This window comes from Cuculus canorus, chromosome 4 (genome assembly GCF_017976375.1).
Source record: "Cuculus canorus isolate bCucCan1 chromosome 4, bCucCan1.pri, whole genome shotgun sequence".
In the NCBI taxonomy this organism is placed as follows: Eukaryota; Metazoa; Chordata; class Aves; order Cuculiformes; family Cuculidae; genus Cuculus; species Cuculus canorus.
Genome location: NC_071404.1, coordinates 68,840,237 through 68,865,490, shown reverse-complemented (window position 1 = coordinate 68,865,490; position 25,254 = coordinate 68,840,237). Strand labels below are relative to the sequence as shown.

Genomic DNA, 25,254 nt, shown 5'->3' with positions numbered 1-25,254 from the left:
TAAAATAAGGCTAAAATGAGTCAGACTTACTTTTTTTTTGCTATGACTTAATATTGAGAGAATATTGCTTTTTCTCTGGGGCATTTACATTTGAAGATTTGATTATTGGAATGCACAACATTGCTACTACAGACCATTTTTTCCCGTGCCTTTTGATATAATGGCCACTCATGCTTAAGCTAATGTGTTAGAAACATTCCCATTGAAATCAGTAGATCTAATCAGAGAATTTAAAATTGTGTACATGTGCTAAAATTTCAAAGACTTACATAACTGCTCAATTTTGAACATTGTTATTTTTCTCAGAAAAGCCTTTAGAAATGGGAAATTGTCTGAACCTCAGTATTCTGAACCTCAACGTTTGGTGAATGAGGAACAATGTTGTCTGACCACAGAAACATTCATATCACAGATGTTCTTACATCACAGATGTTCTAAACCATATTCTCATTTACAAGGAATAGAGCACACTGTAGCTTTGCTAACAAGAGTGTGAACAGGATTTTTAAAAGGAAAGTCTTGTTTATCTTTTATATTTTAAGATTAGACTAATTACAACCTGATGGCCCATGTTAACATCTTAAATAAGATCTGCTCACGTCTGTTTTCTGTTGGTGCACGCATCTTTTACTGTGCGTGCATTTACTTTAGTACTTTGGAATTAATTCGTTGGTATGCTGTGCTGAAGATCAAAAGCACTTTGATGTCTGAATGATAAAATCTGAGGTTCTGTGTTTATTACATTGATTTGCTTGGCTGGCTTGAAAATAGAATGCTTCCATAGGAGCTGTTAGGACTTCATGCTTATAAGATGTAATCAGCGGGGAAGTAAAAATTCCCTGCACTAAATCCATTCCTTTGTTGGGGCAATGATATGACTTTCTTTCCATCCCCTGTGTGTGCGCCTGTGTTTATGCATACATACCTTTCTTTGTACCAGAAACTCTCCTTTTTCCTTTAGCACTTCGTCCACATGTTGTAAAATCCACCTTGAGGGTTGGTGAGAACTTACTTTCCTTTTTATGCCGGAGACATCCTACCTTCTCTCAGTCAGATGCATTCTCAAAAGCCTGGCTTTACCCTCCAGTCAGAATTAACATGTATCTAGGAGATTATTCCTATTCTGGGGAAGATGTCAACCACCCCCCACCTACTCCCCAAAACTACAGTACTCCTGTTCTGTTTTTTTAGCAGTAGTGGTAGTAAATAAGAGGGTTTTTCCTCTTTATTTCTCTTTTTGTTTGTGAGGGTTTGAAGGGAGTTCATTGTTGTGGTTTTTTTCAGTGCTTTTTGTTTGTTTCATGACATGGGTTTTTGTATCGCTGTTTTAAGAGTGTCTTCCCTGAAGACAGAAAATCCTTTTTTTTGCTTTTCATCCTATGTGCCCACAGAGCCGATAGATGTGGTCCTTATGTTGTTTGGCTGCTGCACTGCATTACATTTATCATTAAGGAGGCTGCATGAGGCCAGATATCCAATTAATGACATTAGAAGGGCACAGGTTGAGGGAGAAAGGGAATACAGTTTCTGATGAGGTCAGGTTGATGATTACATCTAATGTTCTTCAGGCAGCTCTGCACTAATCCATGCGAGCAAATCCCACAGACCTATAGAAGAAAGGAAAGTAGAGTCTTGTAAGGTTGCATATTCATGATGTTCACTAAAATAACACTGTTTTTTTTTCTTACTAGGTTGGAAAACCATACCTGCCCACTGAGGAAAGGGGAAAATACAAGTCCTTTCATGTGATATTATGGTTAGTACAATTTCTGTTTCTGAAATTCCACTTCATTTTTACAGCAATGTGTTGAGACCTTGTGTTGTGTAGCGCAGAACATTTCAGGCTTTTTAGCAGTTTACATTTGCAGTTTGCTGACTGCTTATGCTTTCAATATTGTTATTGTATGACTTGGTGTAAATGAGAAATGATGTTGGTAAAAGCTTTACTGGAGAAAGGGAAAAATAAAAAAAATAAAATTATACTTGCATTAAAAAAGCTTTTCATCTATATATCAATCCTAAAAAATACCACCCAAAAAAACCCAAACCCACCTAACTCAAACAGTTTTCTGGGATTTGCTTTACAAAAGAGTTTCTGAATTTTACCTTTATAAAATTGAAGACATTTTGACAATATCATTTTATGTGCCACAAATATTTGCTGTTTTTTAATTTAATTCCCTACTTCGTCCTGGCTCTTCTTGTGTTTCTTTTTATCAGATTACCAGGTGCTCAAAACCCATACCCCGTATAACATTTTCTGTCTTTTTTGTGTGTCTGCATGCTGTTTATAAGGCGTAGGGGATGCGGAAAGGCAGATAACAAAAGCAACATTGAGGGTAGCAAAAGTGACCTGACTTTCCCCTATGAACAGTCACTGTGGCAGGATTCCTACATTGATCATGCAAAGTACATGTGTTTGGTGGTGGTGGCAGAGGTGCGGGGACAAAGGGAGCTTCATTTTAACCTGGCAAATCATCTTTATTCAAAGCATTGGTTAAAATTTTGAGTGACTGGTAAGACACTAAAAAACAGCACGTGGAAACTGAAGTCAGAGTAGAGTCTAGTTCGTAACCACGTCTTATAAGAAGCAGCCAAAGCTGGTGTGCAACTGTACATGCGTGGTTTGACTTGCACCACAAAAAGAAGGTAGCAATCATTTAGCATTCTTTGTTGTTGTGGTGATGGGAAACTTCCTGCTCTCTAGCATTCACTGGAGATGGAAGAGGGTTAAAGGAGTCTGAATGATTTATGTGCTGCCTGAACAGATTTTCAGCAAGTGAAAGAATTTCTGCTTTCACGTCCATTCTTCAAAACGAATCATTAGTCCCAGTATTGATATTTTTATGATTTTTGCCCACGTTGACGTGAAATTAAGTTGTATACTGGTATTCTGTCCAGCTCTCTGTCATTTGGGAGTGGGAGTCTGGTTAGATATATATTTTCTGTCTTAAAGGTATGGTCGTCACTCTTGCCTCAAATTCTTTCATTCCAATTGCAGCTCTACAGCACTTGCATTTTGGTCCAGCACAGGCACTGTGCACTATTGTATTTTCTGTGCCTTACCCTTCAAAATTTCTAAACTTCTCCTTCCCCTCCTTCCCTTTCCCACTTCACTAGACTAAGAATGTCTGTGTTTTGGAAGCAGTGCAGCAAGCAGGTGGGAAAGAGGAATTCCCTTCCTTTCAGGTAAGATATTTGAGATTCTATCACAGTGCTTTAGATTGTTGCAGTGTAAAGCAAATCAGACATACAAACAAGGACCAGCAGGCGGTAGAGATTATAGGAGTGATGTAATGAAATATGATGAGGTGCTGTAATAATTGTCAGCTGGACCACCAAAGTGCTTCAGCATGGAAAAGTAAGTACTAGAACACAGCTGTAGTGTAATTTTCCCTATCAGGAAATGGTTTATAGGTAAGGTAGGAGAAAAATATCTGGATTTCTTCCTGTTAACGTGTTCACACAGGTGTTTTTATTGTTATGCAACTTACTTTCTCCAAAATGAAATATATGCGCAGACTGTCTTTGATGGTTTATACAGCACTGTAGTTAGTCTTGGCCAAAATATGATTTGGAAAATCACGTGGGTACCTGTGATGAGTTAAAGTACCTACACAGACAGCTTATGCGGTTTGCTATTGGAACAGTTTGTACTGGACAGAAAACAGGACCTTTCTGATATGAAAGCACGTGTCTATACCTGCCTTTCCTGTACTTCAAGTTGAACCCTGCAGGAGCTGGCAGTTTGCTGCTCACCGCTGTGTACTCTGCTGCAGCACAGACACAGAAACTCTATAGCAAACTTCAGTCTTCAGTGCACAAAACCTACAAAATCTATGGAGTGGCAATGAAAAAGATGAAGGGGATAATTGTCCTAGGTCAGTGGAGCAGCAAGAAGGAATTTGTCAGACAAAACTGTCAGGAGAACCTGTGAAATGAACAACTTCAAGCTATGAAAGTAAGCAGAAATACTTATCAATTCCAACGACTCAGCCTGGAAGAAAATTCTTTTGAAGCCCCAACCTGGTTAAACCAAAATCCTTGAACAATTTTGGGCATGTTCAGCTCTGCTTCCTACCTTACATGCTTGGTGTTCTCTTCTACTATATTTAAATAGGAAGAAACAAACAAATCCCTCATGTTTTACAGCAAACAAAGGAAAGGCTACCGTAATTAGCAGATTTTGTTGTGCAGCCATATGAAAGTCAGCAATTTATTTGTCACGTTACCTTGTTAATAGATACTCTGTCCACAAAATGAATGATATTTTGTAGTATTTGTGTAGTGGAAGATTTTAACAGGCTCTCATGCAAAATAGTTATTTTAGCTTTTTAAAAAACTCATATCTAATTTTCTGATTTATAATTTATGCTTCTGAGACAAGAATGAACTCTAAGCTTTGTCGTGACTAATAACGCCATTATAACTTTCCTGTATTAAAAGTTGTTGAGCTGAAAACTTCTAGGTTTTTCACTGTATACTTTTCTATGTTGTTTAGATTACATAAATTCAAGAGGAGACTTAATTTAGCACAGAAGACAAGAGATACTGATAAGATGATTAACTAAACAAAATGACAAGGCTTGAGCAACGAACAAGGGAAAACAATATTAGTTGTTTATTCTGAATTTAACTAAAAGAACATGGAGAAAGCAGAGATGATGGAAAGGAAGAGTTATCAGACAAAAAGTATGAATACATTTTATTCTCTTCTATCAGCACAAGGGCAGGAAGCTAGACTGGAAGCAGAAAAGGTCTAGGTACTTCTTTCGCATTAGGAGAAAAGGAGTTTTTAATGAGTTCTGTTTTACAAGATTTACTGATCCAAGCTAGGACAATTTAAGAGGTTATCACCTCTAGCTGTCCATCACATCCATTGAGTGGCTCTTACAACTCCCAAAACTGGCTGAAGATCAGCGGGTCTCGTCCTGAGGTGCTGCAATTCAAAATCCAGCATATTAATGCAAACCATCATTGATTTTATTCTGTGTTAATATATTGATCTATGAACTACTATGCCTAAGAGCTCTGATTCATGATCACTGTGGGATTTAGCAGCATTTAGGGGCAGAAGCCAATTCAGCTGTCTTAGCAAGAAGAGCTGAGAGCAAGAAGAGATCATGAGAATAACGAATGCCGCTAAGAAGTAAAACTGGTTTATCTGACCAGCCGGAGTCACGACAGTGATAATCCCTGGGTGCATATAGAAGCTCTTTTCTTATGCTCTTGGGAGGTTTTGCAGGGACAGTTTATAGAACAAATGGGGGGCTTGTGGGAGGGAGTCATTGGTTTACCTCTGCACAGTAATGTATTTTGAAGTCAATGTGGTATCAGCTTTCAGCATCTCGCTGGCTGTATTAGCCCTGTGTACGTAAATTCATTGAACACCTCCTTTTTCCTTTCCATTCTATCCAATTATGTTGACTCATCTTTTGCATATATTGGTGGTACCTTTTTGAGTGTTGCAGTGGCTGGCTCACATGTTTTGCTGGGTGTTGATACAACCAAAGTCTACATTTGGTTAATTAGATGACGTTCCTTGCATTGCCAGTTCTTAAGCTGCTGTTTTCAGGCTCAGGATAGCATAGCATTCTTGGAGATAACTTACACTATGTAACAGGCAGAATAAGGTCTCAAAATCATAGCTTATCCACTTCCTTTCAGACTTACCTATCTTGAAGGTGTTTCATACAGTATATACATAAACTCTTCCGTACTTACAGGCTTTTGGGGTTTGTGTGCTTTTGTGGGCTTTAATAGAACCTAATGTTATGAAAGGTAATACATTACACTAGAACATTCACAAAGTCAAAAAATCCAGAAGTTTACATTCCAACAGTAATAAAAATGTACTTCCTCCTATACAAAATAAATTTAAATCGAGGGCATACATATTTTTGTGAGGAACAATCTCAAGCAATAAGGCATCAGGTTTGAATGGCTGAAATCTTGGCAAAACAATTAATATTTTCATTTTCATTTTGCTTTTTGAATATTGAAATTGAGTAGACAGTTGTGGATTGAAAACAGTGGAAGCTTACCTTACTGTAATACTGACAGTGGAAGAATTATTTTTTTTTTTGTTACTTTGATACAAAGTTGTATTACATGTGACCTAAAGTGGGTGGAGAAATATTGCTTTTTAAATTTTATTGCATTTAAAGATGGACTGAAAATGCTGTTAATATATCATTATCTGTTTACAATACAAATCTAAATACATTTGTCTCACCCACCTGAAGTATTCTAGAGAATATAAGGGGTTTTATTGCTGATAGCTCCAGAAATATTTGGGAAGTGGACTTGATAGCAGACAAACATTCAGGTTGAAGTAAATGAAATATTTTTTTGAGAATTTATTCATTACATCATAGGCTATAATGCTCCCTTGCGAGGCTTGAACTCCCATCGTGCATCATCTCTATCATCATCAACATCATCATGAAGTTGTCATAATCTTCAAAAGGAAACTGCAAGAAAACTAGTTATAAACTAACAAGGAACTTTTTGCATATAGAAGGGGATGGAAGTATTTGGAATTGTAATTGCAGCTTACGTGACATAACAGTCTATTAATTGAAAACCATAACATTTTATTTTTTTATCCAAAGGTCAAACGCAATTGTTCTTGTCCTTGGTTTTAGGGTTAGGTCTGTTACACACCCCACCCCCTCAACCCTCCACCTTGACAGCTCCTAACTTTGTAGAGAAAATATTCCTTGAAATTCCTTTCATTTTCTAATCGGCTTTTGGTGTACCATTATTCTTTAAGCTTTTTGTTCATCTCGGGAACAAAGGACAAGATGTTTCACACCTTTGCTCCTGCTATTGATTTTCCGAATACACTTTCCTGTTATCTATCACAGCAACTATGCCTTTGCAATAATAATAATAACCAAAAAAAAAAAAGAATTCTACCTAGAACTTGTTAGATATTTCATAATAAAGAAAAAAAAAATCAAGAAACGGGAACTCATAGGATCCTATTCAGTGAAAAAGTCACTCTCAGGTCATTGAGATTTCTTCTTGAAGTTGTTCCTTACATGCACTGAAATGTTTACGGATTTTTGCCCTGCATGACATATGACTTTTAATCTGATATATCACTGCAATTGCAATTAAATTGGAACTATGTGAGCACATACTTATTTCAGAATTCATATAGTGAAAATCTCTTGTCTGTCTTCATTATAAACAATGATCATGAAAAGCCCTGCAAGGCTCCAAACTCAGAGGCAAATAATAAAAAGAAACTATTAAATATTAGCTTTTAATATTTGGTAGTGTGATATTAGTGAAGAATAGGCTTTATAAAGGGATCGTTTTTTCCTAATGACAAGTTTCTCCTACAGGTTTTGAAATGAATAGTCTGCAGTTTTTTTCTTTTCCTTTTCTAATATAAGAAAGAAAATATTAATAATATCACAAGTAGGGTACCATTGTTTGTTGCATAATACTTTAGATTTAATTTTACAAGCTAGGCATAAAGCCAAGAAAATCCAGATTCCAACAGTATGGTGTAAATACGCATATATCTTTGTGAATATAAGGTAAAATAACTTCAATTCCCTCAGAGAAAGAACATATATATATGTATATATGTAGGCTTTTAACAGAATAGCCAAAATACAGTAAACCTACCTCTCAATAATTCATTTGTGTAATTACGCCCTTAGGCTTCTTAAATTATGGCAGAGGCTCATTCAGGAACTGTTATTAGCTTAGAATTCAGAGGCATGCATTTTTTTATTCCCCTGAGAAATTCTGATTTATAGTCCAGACAGCAGATAAAGAAATTTCTTGGGGAATTTTGAAAAGAAAGAGGGAATTCACTAAGTCTGGGAAATATGATGTAAGCTGTGTATTTGCTTTTATTTGCTTTGGTTCTGAAGATAAAGGTGATTCCAATGTATGAAGGAACACATTTCCTCCATCTTCAGATGTAAAATTTGCCATTGTTACTTCTTATTTTAATTCAACTGAAATATTTGTATGCCAGGTGAAAATTTGTATACCATTTTTGAATATGAAAATATGTTATTCTTCTGGTATTTGAAACAGAACACAGGCATTTTGAAAGAAAGTAGAGATTTGAACAGATCTCCTGTGGAATGTGCTGAAGCATAGTTATAATATTTCCTCTTGTCAGCAACTGGTGTAAAATAATTCAGTATAGAAGCAGGATGTTTAGTTCCTTATATGCAGTGCAAATGTTCTGTTTCAGCATTTATATTTTATTTTGTTTTATAGTTTTTGTGGCGAACACTTAATATAACAATTCAATTTATGTAAGAACCCAGAAGATTAAAGAAAGATTTTAGAAGTTAGTGAAGAAATAATGTATTCCACCAGGTTAATTATTTGGGTTTGGGATTTCCTTAGGTAAACCCTTCTAATTCAGTTTTTGAATGTTTATCTGTACCGAAACCTGGGCATTTTGTTTGTTTAAATATAGCTAATAAGAATATGGTAGAATGTATAGCACTGGGTTCAACGTACACTAATTTTACAGTATTGAGTGGAATGTAAGCCAGTTTGCCCTGCAGCTAAATTTTACTGGATGTCTCCAGATATCCACTCCTTGACTGTGAAAGAGTTGAACATTTATGCGTATATTCATATTCTTCTTTCACAATCACACTTTCCTACCCCAACTATAAAGGGACAAAGGCTATTTTGCTGTTCTGTTTCCTTTCTACTTCATCCAGCAGAACAGTTTACTTTATTAATTATTCATTAGAGGAAAATCAACCATAATTTTGAAGCTTGAAAAGAAAGAGTAGGGAAGACGAAATGTTAACTAACTTGTGAGCAGAAGGTTCAGAGTCTATCAAATCAAACTTTATACAGTAAATTAACTGTCAAAGCTTAAAACTTCTTCAGATGGAAAGGGCAATGATGAATTGTTTCAAGCGAGAACATGAGACCGGGGTCTCCTAATAAAAAGTCCTGACCCATGAATGTTTAACAATCTGCTGCTATCAATTGAGCAGAAAAATTGCCAAATTTAAAATGCTCTGGCCAGATGATTGAGTCTTATTTCTAGCATATACACATGGTGGAAATAACTCTATTAGCATTCATATGCATCAAAACTGCTATGTTTTACATGCTTCTGCTTCAAGGATCTGGAGTAAAACTGTTACCATGAGGTGCTGTTAAGAAGCATATTAACACAATTGCCAAATGGGTGCAGCAAAAATATTGAGGTTCAATAAGGAAGAAAGAATATATTTAATTATGGTACAGTAAATGCATATTACAACAATCTGGCTGGAAAGATGGTGTATAATTGACTTGTTTTGCTGAAATGCAATAACAGTTTCGCAAGTAAATGGAATAGATCAAAGATTTTTAAAAGAAGGAAATTTATTGGAACATAATACGGAATTCAGATGACAGTTGATAATATAAAGATACTTTTAACATGTGAATGTTAAATTTATACTTTTAGTTGCTTTGAGTGAAGTCTGGTGAAATGAAAGGAAGTGTAATGAAATGAGCCCAGATTCAGTGGAGGTTTTCATAGCCTGAAGGTATTCTTAGCATTTATGTTGACATTTAAAATAGATTTAGACTTTTGCAAGCCGTGTAACAATAACCTGTAAAGAAGCTGTATTAATATATTTCCAGTTAACCATGAAGTTATACAGGTAAGTGTTTATGAAGAGCTTTCTTCCAAAATCAAATTCTGCTGAAACTTTAGTGGTCTTATTAAAAAAAAAACCCAAATAGTAGCTGTCGGTGTTCCTTTATCTATGCGGGTGAAATGGAGAATATTTCAGGACGTGGTATGATTGAGGCCAATTACTGAAGTAATGTTGTAAGTGTCCTGTTCTGCCTCCTAAAAAATAACATTAAACCTTACTTTATTTCTGCTTATTTTCTTAGTAATTAATAGTTACAGACCAATATAATATTGCATAGAAACTGTTGTTGAGCTAAAACAGTGCAAATTGTCCATGGCGAAAGACAGCTGCAGTGATATCTAGATTATTGTACGTGAAAGAAGAGAAAATTTGAAACAATATGAAGAGTAACATATTGTGAACTACAGTTTAGAGGGAAATCCACTAAAGAATTCCTCATTAGATGAGGAAAACAAAATGGGAAATAAATGTCAAATGCTACTTAAACATCTATAAAGATATCAGTATGTAATATAATCATTTTCTCTGGTGATCTAGAAAATCTTTGAGTAAATTAATTTTAAATATAAAGGTATGCACATTATCTAAATTAAAACCACCAGTACTGCACCTTAAATAGAATTAGAGTGGAAACAAAAATATTTTTCTGAAATCCTTAAAATTATGGAGGTTAAGCAGTGCATATAATACTTAGCCTAAATCTTTACCTTCCTCACATATTTATTTGGTTTGTTACAGCCAATTTAATCTTGCTTTATTTTTGTTCTTTATTCCACTTTCAAACTGATCTTTTGAATTCTAGCTACTAACTTAACATTTCCTTCCATGAACTTTTTGCAAAGACTGTATTTTCAACTAGATAAGAAAATCTAGTGATGCTGATCTAAAACTGTGTCTTCTGCGATGTTCTTAGGTGCCAAATAACAAATAAGAACTGTCTTCAGAAGAAAACTGGGAGACATCCTTAATGTAACAGGAGAATTAATAAGTACAGGTGGGAAGGATTTGTTAATAACCAGGTAAATGAATAGTCATATGAGGGAGGATGGTGTTAGCATAGGAGTTATCAAATAAGTTTACCAGTGATTCCTCTGAGCCATAATGATCCTTGGCTGTTTCAAATTCCTTAAAGAGCCAGATCTCTTTACAAGTTTTTGAACATCTTACATTATTTAAATCTTGAGGAGGGAAACAAAATGTTTAGATCCACACCTCTTAATTTGAATGTATGTCCTAATATTACCTGACAAGATTCTAGGACCTAAAAAAATGCATTTCATTTTTCAATCTGACCCACTAACCTACCACTTTGTTTTCCAGGACCTGAATCTGTTGACCTGCATGACCAACAGGACATGCTACAAAACTAACTTGATGTTTTTAAGGTTTTTAAGCTTTGGAGGATTAATGGGATTAAGTCCTAGAGTTTGTTCTAGGTTTGAGAAGGGTTTCACCAAACTTATTCTTAATCAGAGATGAGCAAATGAATTGTCAGTCAAATATTTGTACCGTTCAGCAAATTTAATGTTTTGATTTTATCTAATTCAAACAGCCACTGTATTTGATCATTCTGTAGAGGCCAATATGTTGTGTTTGTATTGGAAACTGAATTAGGAGGTAGCAACATCTCTCTAAAAGCCTGAATAAACCAATCATGACACCTGAAAGTACTTTTTATCAGAAGCATGAGGTTCACAGACTCAAAACTGGCTGCATAATCAAACCAAAAAGTATTTGTATGAGTGTGTGTATAGACAAGCTGTGTGCTGCATTTTTCCCATACGCAAAATTAATAAGCAAATGTTCATATAAACCTAGTTTGATTACTTATCCTGAAATATGATGTGCACTGGAGAAGTTTACAAGTACAGTGTATCTCATTTAAGAGGAGAATGACTGGACAGTTGGGTTTTTTTTCCTTCCACCTGAAATAAGATAATCTCAAGTGTTCTTCCTAAGAAAAATCAACAGACACTTTAGAAAATGTTGAAGGACACAGCTATAACTTTTTCATTTCCATTTATGCTTTTATTTTGGTAGAGCAAGTGTGTTTCACTGATAAGAATGACTTCTGATATATAATTGAATATTTAACTTTTAGTATGTGCATAAGTTGATTTATTATTCCTCTTCAGTCATTATATATAACTTTACATCAGGATTGCATTTTTTCAGACCACGCCTTTTATAATCAAACCTGTTTCACAGTTTAATCTTATCATTATATTACAGTCCAATACTCTTAACATTGTTATTGTTAATAGGAAGTTGGCAAGATTCTGTATCATATAGGTCTTCCTTGCTTCAAAACCTCAATATTCTGAGTCAAAAAAAGAAAAAAATAACCTCTCTAAGATTAACCATAATTTTAGAAAAACAAGACCAGGTGAAAAATAACACTGGTAATCTGACTTGGAGTTCTAAAATTAACTGACTTTTGAGAAATAGCAATTTGTAGTTCATTATTGAATTGGATAACTAAGTTTGTGTATTAGATTGGTCTGAAAACTATAATTTTTTTTCATATCTGCTTTTTGCTGCACTTGATTTTATGACTCACTACTGAAAGCAGTGATAAGTGGTAGTATTGTAAACAAGGCTGACAAACACATTTGCAAAGTTTTTCCATTATGTGAATTTTCTTTTGAGATTCTTCTTGCTTACTGTTTGCACAATGGCATTTTACTGTTTTTAATGTTTACAGACAACTTTTCAGGCAAGAGTCTGTAACAGTCTTTTGGGCTGATTTACTTCATTAAATAAGTTCTTCCCGCACATTACTTACTTAATTCTGATGGCTAACAAGTTTTTAATAGATTTGAGCCTCCTTAATACAGTTAAATAGTTTTGTTAAAACTCAGGAATACTTATGGACAAGAATTAATAGCTTTTTCTCTTAGTCTGTCCTAAATTTTATTTAAAAGGGCAAGATAAAATCGATGTGGATGACAGTATCTTTTTGGCTCTAAATGGTTATGATATTTGAAGTTACAGGTGGACAATGCAATGATATCAGCTATAAGTGCAGTTGTTTCTAACATTTCTGAACTTCATCAGTGCAACATTAAACCTGTCAGATCCCAATTAAAGCTGTTCTGCAACGGAAAAGGTGGCAGTGCTTGAGAGTAAGTACCATTGCATGAAATAAGAAACAGATCATGGCTGCAACTGTTCTTAGGCTTGTAGCACTATAGATCACCCATGGGTAGCACCTCCCCAACTGATGATATGTGGTGTTTAAAATCAATAGCTATAACATATAGATCTACTGTTACTGTCTACCTAAAGGCTGTAAAAAAAAAGTCTTTGATGTAGTAGCCTTGATAATTTAAGACACAATAGCATTTCCTCTTTTAATTCTGCATTATCAGGTATAGGAAAGATTAGTAGGTCATAGAGATACTGCCTTTGTTAAATGTTAGAGAAGTTATCCATGATTTATGTTTAAGAGCAAATGTAGATATATTCGCTGTTATAATGCTGTTGGTGTTTTAGATTGTATGCTTGATACCTACGATAACTTCCATGATCAGTAGTAGCATTCTGGTGCATTAAATCATAAACATTTTGGAATAATCTAAAATGACATCTCTCATTTATCTATGTCATCATAAAAGTAAATGTAATCTAAAGCTTTCATTACATGTGTATATTTTCTTCCTTGGAAAAGCATTATGTCACATTCAGTATTATTTCTTGATAGGTTTCTGTAGCATAAGTTTCAGTATAAAATTTTAAAAGCTTCCAAGTGACTAAGAAAACACAATTATATTTTGGTTGCCTAAAAGGATGATTTTGGCAAAAAGAGATAACTTTTGGCAACTGTAAATTTGCCCAAACTAAATCTTATAGAAGTTTTATAAAATGTTAAAGAAATATTTGGTGGAAAAAAAAACCTCACATATAGAATATAATTGGTAGTCACAATCCAACTACCCACTGCGCCTTTCAGTATAAGAATATACATTCGCATTTTTTTCAAGTGTAAAACTTGAAAGCTGTAAGTTAAAATAGAATTTAATATGCATTGCTATGACTGTGCCATCTAATTGTCTTTTTTGTTTTATTTGCCCAGAGACAAAGTGTTTGATAAACAGGCTGGCTTGTCACGTCAAAGTTTTGTACAGGAAGCAAGAGAGAAAAGTTGAGGGTAAACACACAGACACACACACGTGCACACACATATATTAATATATGAGATAACCAACACTTACCATTGACAAACAGGTCAGACTGTTCTTCATTTTTAATGATGGTTTGAAGAGGCATCCTCTTGATATCAGTAATTCTGTCTGTTGGACTCTTCAAACTAGAGACCTGCAGCAGCTCTACTCTCTTAAAGTTATAGTAGCTCTGACAATGCTTTTCCTTTTATATACGTATCATAATTTGGCTGTTTCTTAGTTACAAGATGTTAACTACCAAAAATATCACTAGAGGTTATACTGGCCTAAATGAAGCTGACTTCAGGCTTTGAAGCCTGAATTTATCCAAAGCCTTTGTTTACTGTTCAGGATCCAGAATGGAGAACACCTTGCACACCATTACTTAAGCTGTAGTAATTTTGTATTCAATCAAAACATATGAACAATAAAAATATTTTAATCAATATCTGTTTTTAGATATGGAAAGTATTTTTATATATTATGACCACATATTTTTAAGTGAATTCATAAAATAATGTATATTTATATTACTATAAAAATAATAGTCTGCTATTCTAAATAGAATACTTTTACTTATTACAGGTGAGTGATACTACTGAGAGATCTCATCACTTACAAATATCAATCAGATCAAATTTCTTTAATTTAACAATTCAGAGTTTAAATGATTTCTGTTGTACTGAATACACACGGAGCTCACTGATATTTTATGAGTGATGAGAATGTTCTAGCAGACCTCATTATTCACAACATACCAATAAACCAAACATTTATTCAGTTCAGGAAACCAGAAAGAAAACTAAACAGTTTATTTAAATCATATGGAAACAAAAGTATATAAAATAACGTATACACATAATCGAGAAGAATAATCTCAGCTTTATTCCTTTAAACATGAGTTTACATAATACTGTATTGAATTCCTGTTGATTTAAATATGATTCAAGTATATAAAGTTAGCTGTGCTCCAGGTTCAGCAGGGGTTCTTAATGTAACTATTTACATTCCTAACCTCCTGCTCAAATCGTGTGATTAGACATTTGCAGTATCAGGCTGTTGCACATGGTCTTCTATACACGTTGTTTATTTACCCTTTTGATTTCAGACATAAAATTGGCTTATTATCAACTCCATGTTTTCAGAAACAATGAAGTGTTCAGAAGCACAAGGTCTCTGCTGGAAGTTATAAAATACCAGTTATTCATATTTTTGTAGTTCCTTTTTTTTATAATCACACATACTTACATACAGCAAAAGGGCCCTTAAGAAAACAGATTCGTCTCAAAGGAACTGAAATAATCCTGTGTCTCTTGTCTAACTAACCACTGTGCAGTTCAAAATGTGTTATACCCTAATCTGCATACAGAAGTGCTGGAAAAGACAAACTTGAAAAAAAAGTTCTGATGGAAAAATAATTATTTATCCTCAAATAGATAATTTGCTACTTATTTTTGCAATATATTTTGGTAAAGATCTCAGGATGTCCACACACGCTTTAAAAAAAAAGTCTTTGAATTCAGAACACTGAAACTTACCAATTTCTTGCAACTTCTTGATTTGTATTTTCAGTACTTAAAAAGGGAAGAAGAACTGCAAGGCTTAGGGATTGAATCTGACCGCTGAGTCTGGTGGAACATCTGATCTTTCCTTCTCTCAGAATTCCTGAGCTGTCTGGATTTCAATGACAGGTAGTAATACTTTTATTTCCCACCATTGCTGGTTATGCCCGCTTCACTGTCTCTGTCCAAATCCTATCTTCTTTATTAATAACACTAACGTAGTTCTCCATCTGTTGTTTCGGCCTGATGAGAAGTGGCTTGCTTACTGTTTCAGAATTGAAAGGTCCTTTAATTAACAGTAAGGAGAGAAATGAAAAACTATTTGGACAAATGTTTCTTTTGCAACCCACAGGCTAAATTTGCCTCAATTATATATATATATATATATTTTACCTGTATTGCAAAACCCTGTATAATTTATGTTCTAAATATTTCTAAAATATTGAAGTTTGCTGTTATTTGGGAGGTTTTATTTGACCTATCTCCTATAGCTTAGGAGAAGATGACCTCAGATCTCCAATATCATTAAGATTCTTTTTTAAAAAAAAAAATTCTTTATTGTTAAGCTTCAGATTGAGTCTCTTCTGTGTATTTAAACCTTGTTTTCATCCATTCACACAGAATTCTGTATTATGGCTCTGGTGACATATTTCTATAAAGCTATCCTTTAATGTATCATGTTTAAGGGAAAAAAAATCCCAAAAGAAGAAATCATTTAATAATAAAACAACACTAACAACATAACATAAAATGACTTTGTAATGCTTCAGCAGCCCCATCTCTGCACTATCAGTGTAACAAGATAAAGGGAAATTGGAGTCATGAATTATTCTCTTTTTCAAATATGTCCTATGAAAAACTAACCCTGGAACGTGATTATAAGTTAAAAAGAAAATAAATTAGATTGTAACACATTAAAGTGTATCACAATTTGCAGTCAGTTCAAAAGCAAGAAAGAGCAAACTGATTTTTATTGTTTTTCTATATATCAAACATTCCTCATAGATTTTTCTTTATATGCTTATCTGAAAAATACGTTTATCCACAGTTCTGCATATCTGGACTACAGATCTGGAAAACATGAACTATACAGAAAATAATAAATGAATTTTGGTTTATTAGCTTACATTTAGAAGAAAGGACACAGAAAAAATATCAAGTTTACAACATAAGTTTCAATAAGGGAAATAAAGGCATACATGAAGTGCAATTCACAAGAGATACCAAGACTGAAAACAAGTTGTATATTGTTAATACAAGAAAATGAAAGAAAATATTGGTCCCATACTTGAGAAAATTGCCATGAAACAATGCCAATAAAAGCTGATTATTTAATTTTCAGTTCTCACAAAAACCTTATCTAGTTAGCTCGGTTACTATTGATTATAAGAAAAAAGGTCTCAAGCCTGTAATTACAAAGAAACAAGTTACAGAAAATTTAAATTAGGTGCTGTCAAAGTCACTGAGGCTCATCAGCTTCATCCTAGAATGCTCCGAAATTTTTAGGACCTGAGTGACACAACCCTCTGTCATCCAGTCTTGGTACAGTGCTTTGAGCTGAAGGTGAGACCGGAGATCTCCAAACGTCCCTCTCAGCCCAGAGTGTGGTGGATCCTGTTCAGCACCTGTGATTTTACTGTGCCCTCTCTGGAGAACTGGAATGATATTGGTTAGCTGAACAGAGCCTATAGAATAGTTCAAAAGAGGAAATAGCTAAAAGAAAAAGTAAGATTGAATAAATCAAGGCTGTTAGGTCCAGTAAAAAGGGCAGTCTCACATGTTCTTTCACTTAAGACTTGCTGTTCCTAACAGTACAGCCACTCCAAAATTTACAGTCAATTGATGCATCATACAGAAAGACATTTCATGAAAACACAAAAATAAACCCTCAGAAACAGCAAAACAAAAAAATCAAATAGCAACAACCCCAAATTTAGTATCTAAGTGCAGTTATTAAGAATGGTTTTCAGCTTTTTTTTTATACAGATTCTGTATATCCTCCAAATTTGACTAATGTGCCTGCCCATTTCTTAATAATTTGTGTATTAATTTCTCATCTAATTGTATATTCCATGTGTCTTCTAAAATAAGGAATTATAATATTGCTTTGAATGAAATGTATACTGTCTTGATTATGCTCAAGGAGAAATAGATGATCAGTAGCATCTATGGCTTCACTTGAGACCACTGCTTTCCTTTTTGTTTCCATTGTTGGATAATCATGCAACCTTAAGTATTTTACTTACAAGTTAAAACTAAAATATAATGAGCCATCACTCAAAGTAATATGCCTTCATAAGATGTCCCTTGAACACAAGATGTCTGAATTTTTATGGTTGCTGTGGAAGCCAGGTGAAAATGATAACTCTCTGAGAAATGTTTTGTATTGTCAGTTTGGTGTAGAATTAGGCTCTTTACCCAGTGCCTAAAATTATGCTGCTGGAAAGTAACTGTAAGTATTTCTGATTGAAAGCTAGGATTTAAAAGTGACAGGAACATAGATGTAAATGTGCTGGCATGACAAATTTAAAGTGATGTTGAGTTTACTAATATCTAAGAGTGTTTTTTGTTTTTTTTTTAAAAAAGGAGATAAACCAGCTGAAAGAAATCGTGTGACAAGAACAGTAGGTTCTCCTTCCATGATGGAACAAAATGTGAAGGGTAGGGTTTTTATTTTTCTCTTTTTTTTTCATAACTATCTAGTACTTGCTTCATAAGCTATAAAAAATAGTGCAAGGGGATTTTGTATTCCCACATATGCTGATGGTCTAGACCCTGGCAAGCTCTCGCTGGAAGGCAAAGATTAAGTTAAATTTTTGTGAGACTCTTAGGATTTGACCAAGAACCCTTAATATGCACAGTTTGCTGTTAGAATTAATTGCTGGCAACCTTGAATCTCTTATGTACAGATTAGTCTTTTCTACTAGACTGTCAGCTTTACTACAGCCTCAAAGTGGAACCTTTATGTTCTGCTTTCTGTTCCTTTTTCTTTAATGTGGACTTCTGTTAAATAATAGTCAGTGACTGCTGTTTGTGTAAATCGATGCTTTAACGTTAAAAAAATAGTATTTTAAAATGAGGAACATTACTATGTAAAAGGTTTTGCTAGTTGGAGAGGACAACTGGGCTTTATGTGAATCACATCTTTAAAGAGGAACAACCACTGTCCGGCTCTTAGGAAATAAGAGAAATGAAGAGCTACTTACTTATGGCCTGTGTGGTGAAACATATTCACTCTGCTAACTTACAGTATTACATATGTAAGTGCTCATGAATAAGTGATGTTTCTGTGTGCAAGGCTTGTGCTCCACTTTAATCTTCGGTTAAGACTTCTGATCTTGTTCTAAGTCTCCACAGAGAGAGGCATTTAAATTTCAGAGGCTTGAAAGCCACCCTCAGGTTGGTTAAAACAACGACCGTGCTCAAACATGCACACAGAGACTGGTTTTGTAGGTGTACGTCTAGGCTCATTGCAGATTGCATATGCATATATGTATGATGCATGTATGCACATACTTAAAACACCATCCCTGTCTTGCTGCCTATGAATTTCTGTACACAATAATCAATCCCAATAAAAGCTAAACTTAGATATTTCTGGGAAATGTTTGCTGAGACATTTCTGAGTACAAGCAGAATGATGAGAGCTTATACACAGAAATGGCTTTGATGACATTTTATTTTTCCTTATATTCATAACACATGTTATTTCTGCTTATATTCATAACACGTTATTTTTGCTTATATTCATATAAAATTGATTTAATTCTGTAGATTATGGGGAAAATTATTCATAATTGTATTTAGCTGTATAAAGTGATTATCATTTGACAATTTTTTCTAGCGATCACTGCAGAATTGTGTGGCAGTGGGTGTAAATGTAAAAATTAAGATTTTTCTAAATAGGCTTGCCCTGCTTCTTGAGGATTGTGGGTGCTAAATGCAATACAGTATATACACCTGTAAGATTGTAGGATTATTTATTACATTGTTTAATGCTAAACCCATCTAAGAAGGAAATCTGAGCAGCAGTCAGCTGTTAACAGGTACACACTGTATTTTGAAAAAACGGTGAACAGACCATTGTATGTGGCATTAGAGGGATCATATGTACAACAAGAAGTAAAAATTCCACATCAGCACTCAAAGACAAAAGAAGCTTTGGATAAAAAAGTAAAATTATTGGAGATCAATAAGAATTGTTAGAGATATAGGTATCTGTCATTTTCATTGGTATTTCTTTGGCAGTTATTTGATATAAGTTTCAAACTGATACTGTGCTTATAAAGTCGGTGAGGAAACTTATGGAACTGCCTTCTGTTTCTTCATACTTACCCCAATTTGTTTAATTTAGACGTGTGGGGATTTTTTGTTTGTTTTACTTTTTGTGTCTACATTGGGATGAGTAGTGTTATATTTGAAACACTAAGAAGGAATGAAGACTATATAAAGGCCATATAAAACAAATGACCTATGAAAATAGGAAGGAAATACCTCTCTTTTTCCAAGATATTGTCCCTCAGAACAAATATATAAAATTAAAGGATGGAAAAATTGGGAGGATAATAGACAGTGTTAACAGTGTGAGAAACCTAGTGTCTAAATAATTGCTTTTGACAACTGTGCTACAAGAGCCAAACAGGCAAGATCTTCAAAGTTATCATCTTCTCTTGCACTATTTTACAAAAAGAAGAAAAAAGAAAAGACTAAAATTGGAAATTTACCTGTTTTCAGGTTATGAGTAAAGTCACCAAAGACCTCAACTCAATGATTTTGGAACTGTGAACAAGAAATGAAATGTTACAAGATTTGTCAGGGGTTGGAGTTCAGTGAACGTGTGTCTAAAGAAATGACTTACATTTAAATGAAGTGTATTAGATTTGGGAGGTAATAGCTTGGTTATCCTTTCTGAACAATGACTTTATGTGTGGCTGTCAAAGAGGGCTCTATAATTCAGCTCTATGGATTGATATGATGGCCTCCAATTCATGGTATGCTTCTAAAGGCAACGGAGCCAGCGGTGATGGGTGTCCAAAATGGTAATTACGTGTGGGAAATAGCTTTATGGTTTCAACGTACCATTCAGAGGGCTTTCTTTCAAGAAAAAGAACTTTTAACTCAGTCTGTAACCTAAGACTCAAGGCTACCCTGCAACTTTGCACAAGAGCTAAAAATTTTGAGTCTGCCATATCATACACATTGAGAAAAAGCTTTTAACACATATTGTCTCTGAAGTAGCAGAAAAACAGAAAAAAAAAAAGTCTTAATGGTATTGGAGATCTGAGGTCATCTTCTCCTAAGTTATCAACTAGGTCAAACTAAAATTGTGAAATAATTTTCCATCTGTTGATGTCAGCCTGGAGAATTTTCTTGCTTGAGTTTTTTTCTATTTGTGCTCTGATTGATCACCAATTATTTCTGCACCTACGTTTATGTTATGTATGAAAATACTAACACAGGTAAAAAAGTCTTCCCATTAATACCTCTGTTTCATATGACTATATGTTTCCAAAGAAGAGCTATTCTCTAACCTTAGGCTAGCAAATACATTTATCACAGCACTATTCCCTATAAAATAATACTGTAGCAAAAAGTATACACAAGATGAAATGAAACACTACTTGAAATTCTGATACATATTCATAGTTCTGAGGTTTTGTTTATTCATTGAGATTTATTCTTTTTATAGCAACATCCTGCTGGGATTTTTTTACCTCCTACATCAAGGAGTTAAATGAAAATCTTACAACTACACAACAAAACCAGGCTTAGTTCATATGTTAATAAGTCAGGATAATTGCAGCTTTCCCTAGGTAATCTCTGTGTCAATTATTCATGAACCATTGACAGCAGAGGAGACATTTCCAATTGACAGCTTTCAGTCGTTTTGTTTACAAGTATAAAATGCTTAAGCATGAAAAGTTAGATAGGAGTTAAGAACTGTGATTTTGTTTTTCAGGAAAGATGGAAAAAGAAAAGAAATGGAAATACAGTGAATTTTCCTCATTAAGTACAGAAGAGGAACCTATTCCTGCTTGTAAGTTTTGCAGTATTCTTGGAAAGAAGTTGTTCTCCTGCATTAGGATCCATGGAGCTCCAAAATCTGGCTGAGCCCAGGTAACTCTATTATGTCCCATCCTGGCACATAGATAGTGCTATGCCATTATAAGGAAGAGGAACCATGTTTTGCTTCCCATCCCCTCAATGCTTGTTCCCACCTAACACATTAACAAATACCATGTATAACGCGTGTCTGGAGAATACCACCAGGCTCCCTTGTTTTAATTCTGTCCTTTGCTTCATATCCTTTTATACTTCAAAAAAAAACCCTTAACAGCCGTTGTAGACATATTCTCAACTTTCCCTTTTGTGAAACTGGAACCTCCTAACTTAAAAAACTGTGTAGAGGAGAAATATAAACTTTGCAACCTACTAAAATTTAAATTCCTGTGTATCTTTAAGTGCCTTTGAAATAGTCTTGTTTTATGACTGCTGTTCTTATATCTGTGAAGACATTAGAATATTTTCCAATGCTAGCACCCTAATTGAAATTAATTGACAATAATATAATAGGGAACAAGTTTTTAAAGGCATTTAAGTGCCTAAGGATGCAGATAGGTACTTAGTGAGGTTTTTCAAAAGATTCTACGTACCTGACTCTCATTATGGAAAAGTTTAGGAAGTCTCAGTCCATTAATAAGCTATTTTAGTTTTCAGCCTTCATTCTAATTTTGAGATAATGACTATTTAAGAAAATGCTCATCCAGGCTGAGCATTTACATTTTTTCTAACTAAGCTATTTTTCATTTGAATACATGTTTTTTCTTAGCATACCATTGCAGATATTTTTTAATTCTTTCTTTGAAATAGATGAATTGGCAACACATAGTTGAAGAACTGGGTTTTAGTAATGATTAGGGTTCCTTAAGTAGTTAAAGTGGTTGATTTTGAGAGTGCATCAAAGCTCAATGTACAACACTATATTTCCAGAAATCTACTTTCAACTAAAGTGCAGCACTCAAGACGTGGACTCAACTCTCCATACTTTTTTAGCCCATCTATCCATACTAAATCTAATCTTGCAGCTTGCACTTGTAATTCACTTATCTAGTCCTTAATGGTTCCGAGACGCTGGTAACATAAATTAACACTGGTCCATCTGAACTCTTACTGCTTCTACAGAGTAGCAGTAGTAGAAGTAGGCTCTTGCTGCAGAGTACTGAAGAAACTAGCAGAAGTTCTTTCTAAGCCATTTTCCATCATTTATCAGTGCTCTTGGCTAACTGGGGAAGTTCCAGTTGACCAAAGGTCAGCAAATACGAGGCCCATCTACAAGAAGGGTCAGAAAGAAAATCTGGGGAACTACAGGCATGTCAGCCTCATGTTGGAGCTGATGAAGGCTATGTAGCATATCATCTTGAGTGACATCACACAGCACTTACAGGATAACTGGTGATCAGGCCCAGTCAGCATGAGTCAAGGAAAGGCAGGTCCTGCTTAACTAACCTGATCTCCTTCTTTAACAGGGAGACCTGCTTGCTGGATGAGGGAAAGGCTGTGGATGTTGTCTGCCTAGACTTTAGCAAAGCCTTTGAAACCATTTCCCACAGCATACTCCTGGAAAAAATGGATACTCATGGCCTGGATGGATGTACTTTTTGCTGGGAAAAAGCCCAGCTGGATGAACGGACCCAAAGACCTGTGGTAAATGAAGTTAAATCCAGTTGGCAACCAGTCACAAGTGATTTGCAGTTGGACTTGGTGATCTTAAAGGTCTTTTCCAACCTAAACTATTCTGTGATTCTTCAATATCTGGACATATTACACTTCCATTTCATTATTTAATTGACAATATTCAGGTGTCAAATTGAAAAGAGATATATGGAATTTACCAAAAGTAATGCTATTTTAATACATTATTATTGTAACTTGACTGTGTTCATATAATCTTGTACAATATGAACCTTCATCAGTCCTTTAAAATATGTTATTTTTCATGTTTGTTTGGTTTTCTTTTTAATTTAAAGAAGTGTGGTTTATGGAGAAGTTTTCACATGAAGACAACTTTTTTTTGTTAGACAAGTTGCAGACGGCAACAAATTTTTTAAGATGTTTAAGTTCAGATCATTCAGGTGGACTGTATAGTAAAATTCTCTGAAAACAGCTATCATAATGCTTCAGACACACTTCTAACCGTCTCTGGTTATATTTGAAACCATTTGTGTTGTTTTGCAAACATGGATGCACTGGAGGGTTTATTCTCGCCTTGCAATGTGCACCCGAAAAGTTCCTTTTGTATCAATGGAACATGTAACAAGAAAATTAAAACTGATTTGTGGTACATATTGACTAATATATATCCCTTAGAGTTCTCTTACTATTTTCACATGTATGTGGAGGTGTTTATAGTCTCAGATTTCATACCTTTTGAAGGTAGCAGGGGAAAGAGCAAGGGAAGGGTCATCACTTAGCTTTTATGTCTGAAGCTGATGTTACAGTATAGTACAACTTAAAATACCATTGTCAGATACACTAAAACAACAATTTTATGAAATCTCAATTAAAAAGCTGAGGGAAACAACATTCCATCTTAGAAAACTCACAATATATTAATGTTGATAAAACGAACAGTCTTCTTTGACTTCTAGCATTGATTGAATGACTTCTAAACCACTTGAGTCTAAAAGTATCAAATAAAAGGTGAACATGACTTTTAGCCATGGTTATGTTCCCAAGATAGTTATTCCTGTTTACATACACAGACAAACAGATACTGTACTAACACCTTTCATAGATGTTGTAAAAAAAAGGTAGAATTTCCTATTCTGAAATAACAACTTTAAAAGATTCCCAAATAAAAGTAAGCAACAAAATTTTTACTTGGAAAAGTTTCACCTCTCAAGTATAAAGCAAAAGTAAGTAGAATGAAAAATAATCCAAATTAATCTGGGTTTTTTTATTTATTATTCTGAGCAAACCATCTGCGATTATTTTGCCATATAAATATTTACCATCACCTTTCAAAAACTGGGACAGAAGTTGGAATTTTTTTCACAGCATTCCCCATTTTTTAAATATACCATACAGTGAAAATGCTAGTATCCAATAGCAAATGATGTAAATTGTTCAGGAAGCACTGAGTTTTTAAAATTCCTGTTTCATTATTATGAAGTACTAGTGCATAATAGGTATCTCCCTTGTGTTTTATTATTGTCCAGTCATGTGTCTATGTTATATTTCTGCTGATTACCTATTGCTAAATTCCCACAAAATTGCAGTTCAAGGATAAGGTAACATGGAGGATTTCTGAAACTGACTTTGTATTTCAGTCCTTACCTTTTATTTTACAGAGTCATTAAGGAGCCTGAGCTCTGCGTAAGAGCCTACGCTCATCTCCACAGATAAAATACTTATGGTACACAGTATGCCTTAAACTTGCCTGCAGTTCAAAGTTCTTCAAATAGATATATGCGGCTCCTGAAATTTTCTTCATTAACAGGTTTTTCTCATCCCTTCCGAAAAAGAAGTCAGGTTACTGTTCATGACGGAATAAATAATTATACAGGCATTGAATGCTATTCTTTGCTGTTGCAGTGTCCAGAAGAAAGAGTGAAGTTCCTCTCCTGGCCTCTCAAATAAAAAGGAAAAAAACAGGTAAATTTAACTTTAAGTTTGCAAAGCAAAAAATGCATTTTGCAAATCTAAATTATTCATTTGTCATTTTCTTGGAAAAAGCTCTAATCAGAGTAAGAAACTGAAAAAGTCACAGAAATTAAACCCACAATGACTACAAAGTAGCTTACGCTAATATAAGTTTTCAAAATAATAAGCAACTGCCTTGCTTTTAAAAGGTAGCATTACTATTAAACATAGCAA

At 34.4% G+C, this 25,254-nt stretch overlaps 1 long non-coding RNA gene across 2 annotated transcripts in view; it reads left to right on the top strand.

Annotated features, from left to right (window-relative positions):
• Positions 1 to 25,037, top strand: part of LOC128852182 (uncharacterized) — a 188,262-nt gene extending 163,225 nt beyond the window's left edge. The window contains exons 6-13 of one of the 2 annotated variants that reach the window (XR_008449877.1): positions 1,692 to 1,756; positions 3,121 to 3,189; positions 12,648 to 12,778; positions 15,389 to 15,507; positions 17,965 to 18,039; positions 21,338 to 21,495; positions 22,905 to 23,082; positions 24,973 to 25,037. This is a non-coding gene — a long non-coding RNA (uncharacterized LOC128852182). The remainder of the gene's footprint in view (positions 1 to 1,691; positions 1,757 to 3,120; positions 3,190 to 12,647; positions 12,779 to 15,388; positions 15,508 to 17,964; positions 18,040 to 21,337; positions 21,496 to 22,904; positions 23,083 to 24,972) is intronic. The other variant, XR_008449878.1, reaches the window with a different exon arrangement.
• Positions 25,038 to 25,254: the final 217 nt, after the last annotated feature.